The sequence below is a fragment of the Gopherus flavomarginatus genome, chromosome 12 (assembly GCF_025201925.1).
Source record: "Gopherus flavomarginatus isolate rGopFla2 chromosome 12, rGopFla2.mat.asm, whole genome shotgun sequence".
Lineage (NCBI taxonomy): Eukaryota > Metazoa > Chordata > Testudines > Testudinidae > Gopherus > Gopherus flavomarginatus.
The window spans coordinates 11,031,945-11,047,266 of NC_066628.1; the positions used below are offsets into that span (position 1 = coordinate 11,031,945).

Genomic DNA, 15,322 nt, shown 5'->3' on the forward strand with positions numbered 1-15,322 from the left:
GGGGCTCTACGCATGGAACCACTAACCCAATTTTCAGAGGCCCTACCCATGGGGCCCCTGTCCCTAGCTCCAGTGTCCCAACCCGTGGGACCCCAACCCTAGGTCCATGGGCTCTACCCCTGGGGCCCCCAACCGCAGCTCCAGGCACCCCACCACTAGGACCCCTATCCCTAGGTCCAGGGCCCACCCCTAGGACCCCTAACCCTAGCACCATGAGCCCCAGCCCTGGGGCCCCTAACCCAAACTCTAGGGTCCCTTCCTGTGGGGCCCTTAACCCTAGCTCCAGAGGCCCTCCCCATGCAACCCCTAACCCTAGCTATAGGGGCCTTACCCCTTTGTCCCCTAACCCTAGCTCCAGATGCCATATGCGTGGGCCCCTAACCCTAGCTCCAGGGGCCTGACCCCCAGTACCCCTAACCCTAGCTCCAAGGGCCCCATTCCTATGGCTTCTAACCCTAGCTCCAGGGGCCCAACCCATGGGGATCTAACCCTAGCTACAGAGTCCTTACCCCTGGGACCCCCAAACCTAGCTCCAGGGGCCCTACCCGTGGGGCCCATAACCCTAGCTTCAGGTGTGCTACCCATGGGGCCCCTAACCCTAGATCCAGAGGCACTACCCATGGGACCCCTAAACTTAGATCCAGGTGACCCAACCGTAGGGCACCTCACCCTAGCTCCAGGCTCCCCACCAATAAGATCGCTAACCCTAGCTCCAGGGGCCCAACCCTAGGACACCTAACCCTAGCACCATGAGCCCCACCCCTGGGGCCCCTCACCCAGAGTCCAGGGTCCCTACCTGTGGGGCCCCTAACCCTAGCTCCAGATGCCATACGCGTGGGCCCCTAACCCTAGCTCCAGGGACCCGACTCCTGGTACCCCTAAACCTAACTCCACGGGCCACATCCCTGCAGCCTGTAACCGTAGCTTCATGGGCCCAGGCCATGGGACCCCTAACCCTAGCTACAGAGTCCTTAACCGTGGGACCCCAAAACCTAGTTCCATGGGCCCTACCATTGGGTCTCTAACCCTAGCTCCAGGGACTATACCCGTGGGGCCCCTAAACCTAGCTCCAGGGGCCCTACCCGTGGGGTCCCTAACCGTAGCTCCAGGGACTCTACCCATGGGCCCCCTATCTCTAACTCCAGGGGCCTTACCCTTGGGAAACCTCCCCCTAGCTCCAGGGGCCCTACTCCTGGAGCCCATAACCCTAGCTTCAGGGGCCATACCCGTGGGGCCCCTAAACCTAGCTCCAGGTGCCCCATCCCTGGAGCCCCTAACCCTAGCTTTAGGGACCCTGCTCGTAGGGCCCCAAACTATAGCTCCAGGGGCCCTACCCATTGGGATCCTAACCCTAGCTCCCGGGGCCCTACCCATTGGGCCGCTAACCCTAACTCCTTAGACCCTACCCGTGAGGCCCCTAACCCTAGCTCCAGGGGCCCTAACTGTAAGGTCTTTAACACTTGGTCCGGGGGCCCTACCACTGGGGCCCCTAACTCTAGCTCCAGGGGCCCAACCTGTGGGGCCCCTAACCCTCGCTCCAGGGGCCCTACCAGTGGGACCACTAACCCCAACTGCAGGGCTCCTACCTGTGGGCCCCTAACCCTTGTTCCAGAGGCCTTACCCATGAGACCCCTAACCCTAGCTCCAGGGGCCCTACCACTGAGGCTCATATCCCCAGCTCCAGAGGATCTACTCCTAGGGCTCCTAACCCTAGCTCCAGGGATCCTACCCATGGGACCCCTAATGGAAACTCCAGGGGCTCTAACCCTTGGGGCCCTAACCCTACCTCCAGGGGCCCCATCCCTGGTTTCCCTAACCCAGCTCTAGGGGCCCTACTCGTGGGGCTTCTTCCCCTAGCTCCAGGGGCCCTAGCCGTGGTTCCCCTAACCCTAGCTCCAAGGGCTCTACCCGTGGGACCTTACCCTAGCTCCAGGGGCCGTCCTCGTGGTGCCCCTAACACTAGGTCCAGAGGCCCCACCCCTGGGAACCCTAACCCTAGTTCCAGGGGCCCTACATGTGGGAATCATAATCCTAGTTCCAATGGCCCTACCTATGGGACCCCTAACCTTAGCTTCTGGAGCCCTACCCCTTGGGTCCGTTACCAAAGATCCAGGGGCCCTACCCCTTGCGCCACTACCCCTATCTACAGGGGCCCTCTCCGTGGGGCCCCTAACCCAAGCTCCAGGGACCCCACCCCTGCATCCCCTAACCCTAGCTCCAGGGGCCCCATACCTGGGGCTCCTAACCCTAATTCCAAGGGCCCTACCCGTGGGCCCCCTAATGCTTGCTCCAGGCACCCTGCCCATAGGGCCCTTACCTTAGCTAAAGAGGCACTACCCATGGGGTCCTTAGCCCTAGCTCCATAGACCCCACCCCCCTGGAAACCCAAACACTAGCTCCAGGGGCCCCACCCACGCGAACACTAACCCTAGCTCAAGGGCCAAGTCCCTGGGGCCCCAAATCCTATCTCCAAGTGCCTTAGCCATGCGCCCGCAAACGCTAGCTACAGGGGCTCTATGCATGGAACCACTAACCCAATTTCCAGGGGCCCTACCCATGGGGCCCCCGGCCCTAGCTCCAGTGTCCCAACCCGTGGGACCCCTAACCCTAGGTCCATGGGCTCTACCCCTGGGGCCCCTAACCGTAGCTCCAGGCACCCCACCACTAGGACCCCTATCCCTAGGTCCAGGGCCCACCCCTAGGACCCCTAACCCTAGCACCATGAGCCCCAGCCCTGGGGCCCCTAACCCAAACTCTAGGGTCCCTTCCTGTGGGGCCCCTAACCCTAGCTCCAGAGGCCCTACCCATGCGACCACTAACCCTAGCCATAGGGGCCTTACCCCTGTGTCCCCTAACCCTAGCTCCAGATGCCATATGCGTGGGCCCCTAACCCTAGCTCCAGGGGCCTGACCTCCAGTACCCCTAACCCTAGCTCCAAGGGCTATATCCCTATGGCTTCTAACCCTAGCTCCAGGGGCCCAACCCATGGGGATCTAACCCTAGCTACAGAGTCCTTACCCTTGGGACCCCCAAACCCTGTTCCAGGGGCCCTACCATTGGGGCCCCTAACCCTAGCTGCAGGGGCCATACCCGTCGGGCCCCTAAACCTATCTCCAGGCGCCCCACCCCTGGGACCCTTTACCCTAGCTTCAGGGGCCCCATCCCTGGGGCCCTTACTCTAGTTCCAGGGGCCCTACGCATGGGGCTCCTATCCCTAGCTTCAGGGACCCCACCCGTTGGGCCCCTAACCCTAGCTCCAAAGGCCCTACTTTTGTGACCCCTATCCCTGGCTCCAGGGGGCATACCCCTTGGGCCCCCAGTCCTAGCTCCAGGAACCGTACTCGTGGTGCCCCTATCCCTGGTGTTAGGCCTGAATAAAGATATTACAGACAAAACCAGGTATGCCAACCTGACCAAAGTCAGGCTAACAGAGGTTTTTGGGTAATTCCTGAGTGGAAAACACTGAGAAGCAGCAGCATGTCTCACAAGCGCTGGGAAAAAGTGAGATAAGCGAGAAGCTGCATTCCTGGCATAGTACCAGATGTGCTGTGTTAGGGCAGCTCCTTTGAAGAACTGATAAGAGCCCTAGTTTCCCAGCCTTCTTGTTTTCACTCCCTGGTTTTGTTCGTTGTTTGTTTTTAACTCCCCTACATTTCTAACTTTAGGTATGTATGTATACTAAAGGTGTCTACTTTCTAGTTGTTAAAAGAAGGGAGTGGGTTACTCCAGTGAATAATTTATGACGTGACTGAACTGTCTATATAGGCTTATACTAAGATTTAAAGAGCGGGCTGGTTCTCTCGGGAGACGAGCTGCTCTATATTGATGCGTGCACTTGTCAATAAAGAGCTTTTGATCGGACCTTGCTGGTGTTGCCTGTCTCTCTCGCGGTCAGACAACTAACTTTGCCATCTGGGGGTTAGAGTCCCTGACACTAGCTCCAGGGGCTCTATCCCTGGGGCCCCTGACCCTATCTCCAGGGGCCCTACCCGTGGGGACCCTAATCCTAGCTCTATGGGACCTCCCCATGGGGCCCCTAGCCTTAGCTCCATGGGCCCTACCCGTGGGGACCTTAACCCTAGCTCCAGGAGCCCCATCCTTGGGGCCCCTAAATCTAGCTCCTGGGCTCCTGCCTGTGGGGCACCTAACCCTAGCTCCAGAGGCCCTTCCCTTAGGATCCCTAACCCCCCTATCCGTGAGGCCCCTAACCCTAGCTCCTGAGGTCCTACCTGTGGGAGCTCTAACCTTAGCTCCTGGCTTCGTGCCCATTTGACCCATAATCCTAGCTCCAGGGGACCTACTCGTGGGACCCCTAATCTTAGCTCCAGGGGCCTTACCCCTGGGGTGCCTAACCCTACCTTCAGGGGCCCTACCCGTGGGGCCTCTAACCCTAGTTCCAGGGGCCCCACTCCTGGAACCCCTATCCCTAGCTCCATGGGCCCCATCTCTGGGGCTCCAAACCCTAGCTGCATGGGCCCTACCCCTGGGTCCCCTAACTCTAGCTTCAGGGGCCCTACCAGTGGGACCCCTAACCCTAGTTCCATGGGTCCCACCCCTTGGACCCCTAACCCTTGCTCCAGAGGCCCCATTGCTGGGGATCCAAAAACTTGCTCAAGGTGCCCTGCCCATGGGGCCGCTAACCCTAGCTCCAGGGGCCCCACCCCTAGACACCCGAACACTAGCTCCAGGCACCCCACCCTTGGGACCCCCAACCCTTACTTCTGTGGCCCCGTCCCTGAGGCTCCTAGCCCTAGCTCCAGGGTCCCTACATGTGGGAACCCTTACCCTAGCTCCAACGGCCCTTCCCGTGGGGCCCCTAACCCTAGCTCCAAGGTCCCTTCTCGTGAGACCCTTAACCCTATCTGCAGGCCCTGTACCCCTGGGTCCCCTAACCCTAGCTTCAGAGGCCCTACCCATGGGGCCCTTTACCCTAGGTCAAGGGGCCCTATCTCTGGGGCCCCTAAACCAAGCTCCAGGGGCCCTGCCCGTTGGACCCCTTTGCCTAGCTCCAGGATCCCTTGAAACACTTGGGAAAATGTGTTTGACTGTTCAGGCATTGGGAGCTCAGCTAAGAATGCAAATGCTTTTCAAAGACTGCGGGGACTGTGGGATTGCTGGAGTCCTCAGTCTCCCCTCCCTCCCTCCATGAACGTCCATTTGATTCTTTGGCTTTCCGTTACGCTTGTCACGCAGCACTGTGCTGAGTCCCGGCTGTGGACTCTGTCGATCATAGCCTGGAGATTTTTTCAAATGCTTTGTCATTTCGTCTTCTGTAACGGAGCTCTGATAGAACAGATTTGGCTCTCCATACAGCGATCAGATCCGTACCTCCCAGACGGTCCACGCTGGAGCTCGTTTTGGGTTTGGGACTGCATCGCCACCTGTGCTGATCAGAGCTCCATGCTGGGCAAACAGGAAATGAAATTCAAAATTCGCAGGGCTTTTCCTGTTTACCTGGCCAGTGCATCCGAGTTCAGATTGCTTTCCAGAGCGGTCACAAGGGTGCACTGTGGGATACCGCCCGGAGGACAATACTATTGAATTGCAGCCACACTAACCCTAATCCAACATGGCAATACCGATTTCCACGCTACTCCCCTCGTCGGGGAGGAGTACAGATATCGGTATTAAGAACCCTTTATATCGATATAAAGGGCTTCATTGTGTGGACGGGTGCAGGGTTAATTCGTTTTAATGCTGCTAAATTCGGTTTAAATGCGTAGTGTAGACGAGGCCTAAGAAAGCGGCTGTTTGACCTACAAACAACGACAAAGTAAAACCTGCAAGAGCAGCCTTTCATTTCAGAGGCCTGATAATAAGATGTTACTAATAACTGATGAAAGAGTTACAAACGACTCAAAACCATACTCAGAACAAACCAAATGGGAACACAGACAACACCATTTTTCTTCGCTGCTCTTCAACCACGATATTCTCCCCATAGGGAGGTCCATCGCTCCTGGGGGTTCAGTGCCACAGTAACAGGGTGATGTGTTCAAGGGATGGAGGAAGCTGCTATTCCATCTCCCTAGTCCAAAAATCAGTTTAATAGCTAGTCCTGAGATAGAGGAAGTATCAGTTATTAAAGTCATAAGAACTAATTTAACATTGTGATTCCAGCCAATGTTAAAATGATCTAACATTCAGGTTAATAGAAACATTTCTAGTCCTCTGCATAGAACGCTCAAATGATGCAAAAATAGCAAGTTTGCTTTAAAAAGTCATAAAAGGGGTGTCATCCAGAATCTGACACTTGGTGAAACGTAAGTCTAGAACACACAACCAGTTTGGGGATTGTGCTCTGCTTCTTAACAATCTGCCCTGAGGTTGCCACTCACAGTCACAAGCTACTCCAGATGGCTGGGGACCTCTCATGGATCAGTAACTGGTTAGCAGCTTGGAAAGAAAGAGTAGGACTAAATAGTCGTTTTTGCAGTGGAAAGGGGTAAATAAAAGGCTTCCAAAGTATGAGACGAGGCTACAGACATTAGGGCTGGTCAGTTTAGACAAGACCGTAGAGCACCAGTTCTCAACCAGGTGTCTGCCAAAAGAAACCAGGCTTGACCCACATCCCCAAGCCACCAAGCCTACCTGCCTGCATTGAAGGGGGAGAGAAAGGGCACAACAAAAAATTGCAGCATCAATGCAGAAGAGAGAACTCTTCCCCTGCCATTATCAGTAAGGGTTGCCTCACAGCCACTGATTCCCTGAACAGAAATAGCAAAAGTCCAACCACAATTCTACTTCCTTTCCACTACAAGAGATAATGGGTGGGAGCTGGTCTCTTGAGACTGTCCTGCTGCTGCCCAGGCTCATGGCAGACAGAGCCTGGCCTGCAAGCCGAGGATTTTGATCGCTTGAAGGCCCAGAGGGAAAAGAGACAAGTGCTCGTGTATCAGAGAATGGCTTTGATCCATTGACCTCTGGGTTATGGGCCCAGCACGCATCTGCTGCACCACTCTGCTGGCTCTTTACTCCCCCTGCCACCCAGCCACCTCTATCTGGATTAGTGCCTTACGAGCTCTCACGCTGGCAGGCATATGCGCCGGCTGCTATGCAGCTGGCCTGGTCACAGGCTTTTACAGCTTCTACAGGGTAAAAAGGATCTATTTGGGGTTTGGACCCCATTGGGAGCTGGGTAGCTGAGTGCCGGAGACGGGAGTACTGCTTAAACTGTTTTCAATTAAGCCTTCAGCTCGTGGGGGATGAGGTTCAGCCTTTGATCCGTGTCTGCAGCAGGCAAGCGCCTCTGACTCAATCGGCCCCCACCCTGCCCCCGCTGTATTAGCAGACTAAAACCTGGAGCAAAGGCACACGCCTTGCAAGGGAACAGGAGCCGGGATCTCGAACAAATGTCAACATTTTAGTAAGATGACGTTCAAAGAAGAAAAAGGTGTACGGTACAGGATTTAGGTGTAGAAGTTTCTGGTGATCAGGGAACAATGTACAGATTACCCAGGGGGTGCGAAGTTCAGTTTAAGATCGGGTGGCGTAAGGAATACAGAATCTGCATTAGCCCTGACTGGGGGTGAAAGGTTAACGTACAGACACTGAGTTAGGAGGGTATGTTGCCCATATGAGGGCTACGTTCAGGTGTGGAGTTTAAGAAGCGGGTACGACAATGAGAATGGATTCACCCGCGTTTGGTGAGTTTTAACATTCAGTGTTTTTTAATCTTTGCCACAATCTAGTTTAAGCAGGGTCGGTATGAACTCTACCCTGCCATCTGTTGGTGATCTGTTGTAAAGGCCTTTTGGGGCTGATGTCATTTGCATGGTTACACCCACCCCAGATTGCATGAGGGGAGTGCTTGTCCAAATGGTCATTTCAGCTGCTGTGGGATCCCCCATCTCTTTGTTATTGGGGCAGGAGTAATCAAGTGTATTTTCCTGTTTAGTTTGGATCAAGGAGAGAGTAACTGTACCTGGCATTTGAGGCCTGAGAGCTTGCCCCTCGCCTGGAAAGGACTCATCATTAAGGGGTATGGGTACCAAACCCCGCCCCCAAGTGTGTGGGAAATAGAAATAGATATTTGTTCTTGGTGTGGTTGGTTTTGTGTCTGGTGTCTAAAGACAGAGGTATTTTTGAATATCTTTAGAATTGTTGTTAGTACTGAAGTTTCTCGTCTTAAAGTTATGCTATTAGATTTCTCCTACAGTATATTTTGGTGCTGAAAGGTAAAAGGTTGCTCTGTGTGTGCTGTTATGGAGTGAAGTAAGAAAGGTTGGTTGCAGAGAGGGTGCATGTGCCACAAAAGTTGTACCTGTCCCACCCCAGCTGTGGTCCCAGAGTCCAGAATTTGCATAAACTCACCCCCTTACCTGTGACTAACAAGCTTGCCCTGCTAACTCTTCCAGCAAAACAGGCCAAAGAAAGTGTATGCAAGGCCTGTACTGCAGCCCCAGTACTATTTTCGGTTCCTTCCCACAGATCTTTCACTCCGCACCAGTCCAGTTCCTTGCTGTTGCTTGTTCAACCACTGCATGCATGTGCTAGACCGGACCCTGAGCTGATTCCTGACTGTTGTGCTCCATACAGACTGGCCTGTCTGTGTCTCTGTGGTGCAATGGGTCAGCACGTTTGGCTCTTAACTGAAAGGATGGTGGTTCAAGCCCACCCAGGGACAGTGATAAGCCTGTGCTACTTCCTTGCTTTCCTGCGGGCAGGGCCGGCCTTAGGCCAATTCAACCAATTCCCCTGAATCGGGCCCCGCACCCAAGCCCTGCTGGTGCACTATACTAGGGTGGCCCAGCTTCCCCAGGGGGCAATTTAAAGGGCCTGGGGCTCCCAGCAGGGACTGGAGCCTCAGGCTGTATAAATTGCCACCAGAGCCCCACTGCTGGAGACTTGGGGGCTATTTAAAAAGTCTGGGGCTCCCCTTGCTTCTACTGCCCCGGCCCTTTAAACAGCCCCCGAGCCCTGCGATGCTGCTGCTACGTTGCTGGAGGAGGGGGCACTTACCGTACAGGGTAGGCTGTTCCCCCTGTACCCGCACCCCTGCCACAGCCAGCCCCTGCTGCACCCCCTGCCCTGCCTGCACCAGCCCCGCACCCCATGCCCTGTCTCTAGTCAACCCTTGCCGCACTCCCCTGCCTTAAGCCAGCCAGTCCCACACTCCTCTGTCTCCAGGCCTGCCAACCCCTGCGCACTCCCCTGAGGCCCTACCTGAAGCCAACCAGCCCACTCCACCCCACATCCCCCTGCCTGCTGCCAGCCCCTGTCAGCAGCCAGTCCCACACACCCTGCCCTGCCTGCAGCCAGCCCATTTGCAGCCAGTCCTGCACCCCCTGTCCTGTCTGCAGCCAGCCCCGCACGCCTTGCCCTGCTTGCAGCCAGACCCTACCTCCAGTCAGCCCCTGCCCTGCCTCCAGCCAGCCCCATGTCCACTGGTGCCCTGCAGTTCCCAGGGCAGTAACCCTGCACACTTGCTGCAATGAGAGGGGCAGTGAACAGCTGTGACCCACACATGTGCACACCTTAGGGTGACCAGACAGCAAGTGTGAAAAATTGGAACAGGGTGGGGGGTAATAGGATCCTATATAAGCAAAAGACCCCCCAAATCGGGACTGTCTCTATAAAATCGGGACATCTGGTCACCCTAGCACACCCCCAGGGAGTGGCGGGGACCCACACATGTGAAACAGAGCTCATTTCTAGTTCAGGCCCATCTTTTTTAAAAACAATTTTAGGTAGGGTTAACATACATCCGTATTTTCCTGGACATGTCCAGCTTTTTGGTTCTTAAATAGACCATCTGGGAGAAATTTTTAAAAATATGGATGTATGGTAACCCTATTGGTACAAAAAATACATACTGTGGCACATCCCTTAAATCAGAACTTTTTACAGGGAACCGGCTGCTAAGAAATGAAAGGCTTTTATTTACATGATTTTTTTTTTAGTCATCCCTGCCGGGGACCCACCGAATATGTTTGAATTGGGCCCCACACTTCCGAAAGCTGGCCCTGCCTGCGGGGAGCCTCAAAGGTCCCATTTTGCTGCCTCTTGGCCTCAGTGCGTTCAGCTAGTGGCCCGAAGACCGGGCTGGATGTCACTCAGAAACCCATCTCCCAGCAGCTGCTCCAGAGGCTCAGGTTTAACCCTCAAGGCCGAGCACAAAAACTTTCAGCCAGGAACATTTCGCTCTCTCCCCGCCTCCGCCCAAGTGGCAAAGGAGAAGCAGACGAGACACACCGGCTCAAAGACGCCTCCCTCCCACTTCCCTGTAGGCTGTGCAAAGCTCTTGGCCTGCCTCACGCCTTGTCAGGAAAGCGCGGCCATGCTACTCACGCCCGAGTCACGTCCGCAGCCTGGCCTGCCCTGGCTGACGGTGTGCAGAGCCACGCCAGTCAATGGCAGTTTGAGTCAGGAGCCTAGGCTCTTTCCCCTGACAGCCACACACACAGCACTGCCTGGTGTCCTGAGAGCCTCCTTCCTGTTCTCCCACAGCACACGCTGCCTGCCAGTGTGGGTGGGAAAACGGGACCAGGAAGTACTGCAGCCTCATTCCAGGACAGGAGGCCCTCGCCATACCCAGGCCTGCCTCTTGCCTTCAGTCCAGGTAGCCTCATGGCCTAGGCTCTTGGTGCTCTGCTGGTCACTGCCTTGCTGGAAGGCCCTGAGGAAAAAGAAGCAAGCACACATGTAGCAGAGGATGGTTTTGATCCATTAATCTCTGGGTTATGGGCCCAGCACACTTTTGCTGCACCATTCTGCTGGTTTTTCATGACGGCTGCCACTCAGCCACCACTATCTGGATTAGCACCTTATGCGCTCTCACACTGGCAGGCAGCTGCGCAGTCTGCTAGGCAGCTGTCCTGGTCACAGGATATTACAGCTTCTACAGGGTAAAAGGGATCTATTTGGGGTTTGGACCCCATTGGGAGCTGGATAGCTGAGTGCCAGAGACAGGAGCACTTCTTAAACTGTTTTCAGTTAAGCCTTCAGCTTCACCCTCACCTGAAAAGTACTCACCATTAAGGGGTATGGGTTCCAAATGCCAAAAGCATGTGGGAGGTAAGAATGGGTGTTTAGCTGTCTGTGGTTGTTTTAGTTGATTTCCTTTTTGCTGTTCCTGGTGTGTAAAGGCAGAGACATTTTTGAATCTCTTAAAATTGCTGTTAGTGCTACAGTCCCTCACCTTAAGCTTATGCTATTAGATCTCTTCTGTGATATATTCTGGTTCTGAAAGGTAAAAGGTAGCTCTGTGTGTGGCATTATGGAGTGAGGTAGCAAATGTTGGTTGCAGAAATGGGGCATGTGCCACAACAGTCCTGCCCACCAGCTGCATTCCCTGAGTCCAACCTGCAAAATTTCCATGCAGTCAGAGTGGAAAAGAGCATTTTACCTAACTGTGAAGTTGCTTACAACTTTCAGTGTGGAAGTGAGATCAGAACCCCCCACTCTAAGTACATCTAAAATTTATACTTAACTATTAGTGATCTTAGGTCTGTAGCATAAAACTGAATTCGTACTACAATTACAAAGATATTATTTTTAAACTCAAAAAAAAAAAAACCATAAAATCTGCAGTCAGAAACTTCAAAAAAGACCCATAATACTAAATTTAAATATTCATTTTCATCCTTTTTTATTTCACTATGCTTTGGAACCCATGTCCCTTGCCTAATGAGATATATGTAGGTTCGGGTGACTCCCAAAAGCATGACCTGCTAAGGACCGTTCTACTGTCCTTGATTCATATCACCAGGATAACTACACTTTATTACTCCTGCCCTAATAAGAAAGAGATTGGGGATCTCACAGCAGCCGAAATGACCATTTGGACAAGCACCCCCATCATGCAATGCGGGGTGGGTGTGACCATGCACATCAGCAACAAAAGACTTTTACAACACATCACCAACAGATGTCAGGGTGGAGTTCATTCTGACCCTGCTTACATCCTCCCCACAACCAAGAATTGGTGCTCCTGGTAAATCACACTCCCTATTATACCAAATCATTGGTATTGAATGCTGAAGTCACAGCTAGCAAAAGTAGCCACCCATCTCTGCCCTGCAGCATCCAGCTTAGCCCTTGTTAACACATAAGTCAGTGGATTGTTCTCTGTCCATACCTGAAACTGAGCACCACACAAGTGGTCTCCAAAGTTCTCAGTGATGGCCCATTTCAAGCCCAAGAACTGCAGCTGGTGGATGGGATAGCAAGTTTTGCTATCAGACAGTCCTCAGCTGGCAAAGGCTACAGATTTACATTTGCCTTCCACTTCCAGGTACGAGACTGCTCCCAAACCCTCCAAACTGGCATCAGCATGCAGGATAAATGGTTTGTTTGGGTCAGCAGAGACGAGGACTGGCACATGAATCAGGCAAATAATGATTTCCCGTAAAGCTCTGTCACATCTCTCATCCCGCCATGTCCCAAATGGAGAGGAGAGGAGCCCCTCCCCTGTCCCAGCCCAAGAACACCAGATCTGTGGAGGCAAGATGTCTGTAGCCCAAGCCAGCTGGAACTGCTGGGGAGAGGAGTTCTCCCCTCAGCCCAGGCCCACTGGAGTTGCTATTGCAGTGGGGGAGAGATGTCTTCCATCTAGTTCTTAGATGCCCTGATAAGAGGGGGGTTGAGTTTTTTCTTCTCACCTACAGCTCAAACTTCTTTTTCCCTCACCACTTTCTGCTCTAGCCTGATCTTCCTCTTTCACCTCAATTCTCTTTTTCCTGGTCTTGTTCCAGAGCCCTGACAGCCCAATTCTCTGCCCTAACCCCGTGCCCTCTACTGCACCCTGAACCTTTCATTCTAACCCCACCCTAGAGCCTGCACTCCCAGGGCCAGTGCCCTCATCCACCTGCACTCCAACTCTCTGTCCCATGTACCCTGATTTAGGGTGTACTAATAATATTAATTTGGACAATATGATGAAAATTTAATTTATTAGCTTACATTTTATTTAATTTAATTGAGTTACAAAGTTACAGTTGCTTTACTGCTATTCAATAGATACATAGGGCATTATATGCAACAAAGTTTTGGTTAATGTCTCTTACCACAATTCCTTGATAACCTGGTGGTAAGAGACACAGAACCAGCCTTGCAGTTCAGGTTTCTCAATTCTTGAGTGAAAGATGCAGCGCTTAGAAAAAGCTACTGTCACTTAGGGTTTACTTGACTAAGTTAAGCTTAAAATCAAAACCTAATAAACAAAGAATAAAAACTTACGGAAATGGAGCTTAGCCTAGTTCCCTTGAAACTTAAAGTTTCAGAACAAGTACAGGCTACTGCTAGTACATAGAGAGAGAGTGGAGGAAGTAAGTCAGAATGATAGAGTGAAGTGCTCTAGTGAGGTGGGTTACCTCTTTTATAGGGCACAAGCACAGGAAATCCTTCCTCCTATGTCCAAATTTCATTCCTCACCCACAAAACGTTAGGGTACGCTTACTTCACAGGCTAGTATGTTTGTGCATGTTGATGACATGTACATATGCACATAAGTTCCCTTGTGTTGTACCTGTTAAGTCTGTGGGTAGAATACTGAAAAAAAACCCTATGCCATTCTCCACTGTCGATTGGTCTAAGTAAAGGTCTTAGACAGGCGTGAGTACTTATCTATTTAAGTAAAAAGATACAGGTCAACTTTGCTTTCTTAGTAAAAGGTCACAATATAGATATGCTAACCTTGCCTTAGCTTAACATACAGGATATGGCCTGTAGGGTCTCGTAAGTCATGTGCCCAGGCCTCCTAATCATTTCTATTGCCCGCCGCTGGACCCTCTCCAAATTGTCCACATCCCTTCGCATGTGGGACCCAACCCCAAAAGTACCCACATTTCACCCCAATGGCCCCCAAATGCCAGATTTTATTATGTACATAGGGTGCTCCCATGGTCATGTCACTCCCGAGCTCTCCAGTGGAGCCTGCTGGTGGAGAACAAGGTCAAAATCAGCCAGGACGTCGCTCAGTCAATTCCCTGTGCTCCCAGCAGGTGGTATCGGAAAGCTCCAAGATGGCTCACTTCCCTTTCTCTCATCAGCTTCAGGCCCCAGGGTTACAAATGCCCAAACTAGTTGGGATTCTCCCCTGGGCTCAGGGTGTGGGGCTGCTCTGAGGGGATGGACTTGCACACTTGGGATATTAGTGCAAAGATACAATTTCAATTTCTCTTAGAGAAATTTGAGGGCAATTTATATTTGGTAAAAATCTTATTTCGTGAAAGGAAAGCTGCAGTGATAGCCTGGTTACTGGGGTGCAAAACACTTTCCTCCTGCAAGAAACAAGAAGTTAGAATTAGACATTTACATCATTTGTTCCAATGTTGGCACAGGTTTAATTTTGCTTCTGTGCAGGTTTGTTTCAGGCGGTGACTGTTTTGGTTTATTGGGTTGTTTTGGTTTTTTAAGTTGGAATGGAGATTTTAATTGACATTTGCTGTATTCGAATGGCTGACCTGCAACACCAGTTTTGACATACTTCTGCATATTTTATACAGATTTGGCCAGTATTCAAGGATTCAATTCCTTTATAGGAGGTTTTAGAGTTCAGGCTTATTTATTTGATGTTATTTTATCATCCTGCTGTAGCAAACCTTTTTGATAAAACCTTGAAATTATTAATTTATGGCATTTGTTAGTTTTTATTTTTAAAAACAAAGTTTTTCTTAATGTTTGGGTTTTAAATTAAGCATTGTTTTTGGTTTCAAATTTTCATTTAGGTTTTGGTTGTTGATGGGATCTTTAAGAACTTTGGATTACTACTAAAATTTGGACAGATTTAGCTTATTGAAAGTAAACTGTTCACTATTTTATTTTAATAAAGGTTGTATTGCTGTAAACCCTGGCCAGTGGGAGAGGAGATGAGCCTGGCCTTTAACTGAGAAGGAGCAGAGGCATGGGAGAGGCCAGGTGATGGGGAGGCACAGCCCCCCAATTTTTTTTGTCTACCCACCTCAGTTTCCCACCAAACGAGAAGAGTCTGATGCCACTCCTGCTGGTCAGTGGGTGTCACTGCTGCTCCATGGGAAACATGCTCTGTGCATTACGCAGCTTGGTGAGAAATACACTCTGTGCCTTACCGTGACTGGTCCGTGGGTGTCACTGCTCCTAGAAGGCAGACACACGCTGTGCATTACACCACCTGACCGCTGGGTGTCATTGCTGTATCAATGGAAACACTTTCTGTGCATTACCCTGAATGACCACGAGGTGTCACTGCTGCTCCAAGGGAAACATGCTCTGTGCATTACCCTGATCGGCCACTGGGTGTCACTGCTGCGCCAAGGAAAACACCTTCTGTGCATTACTCTGACTGCCCACTGGGTGTCACTGCTGCGCCAAGGAAAACACCTTCTGTGCATTACTCTGACTG

General features: G+C 52.0%; 1 non-coding gene across 1 annotated transcript; it reads left to right on the forward strand.

Moving 5' to 3' along the window:
• The first annotated feature begins 8,552 nt into the window (after window positions 1-8,552).
• Window positions 8,553-8,626, forward strand: TRNAK-CUU (transfer RNA lysine (anticodon CUU)). The gene has a single exon. It is a non-coding gene; the product is annotated as a tRNA-Lys (tRNA).
• The last annotated feature ends 6,696 nt before the right edge of the window (window positions 8,627-15,322 follow it).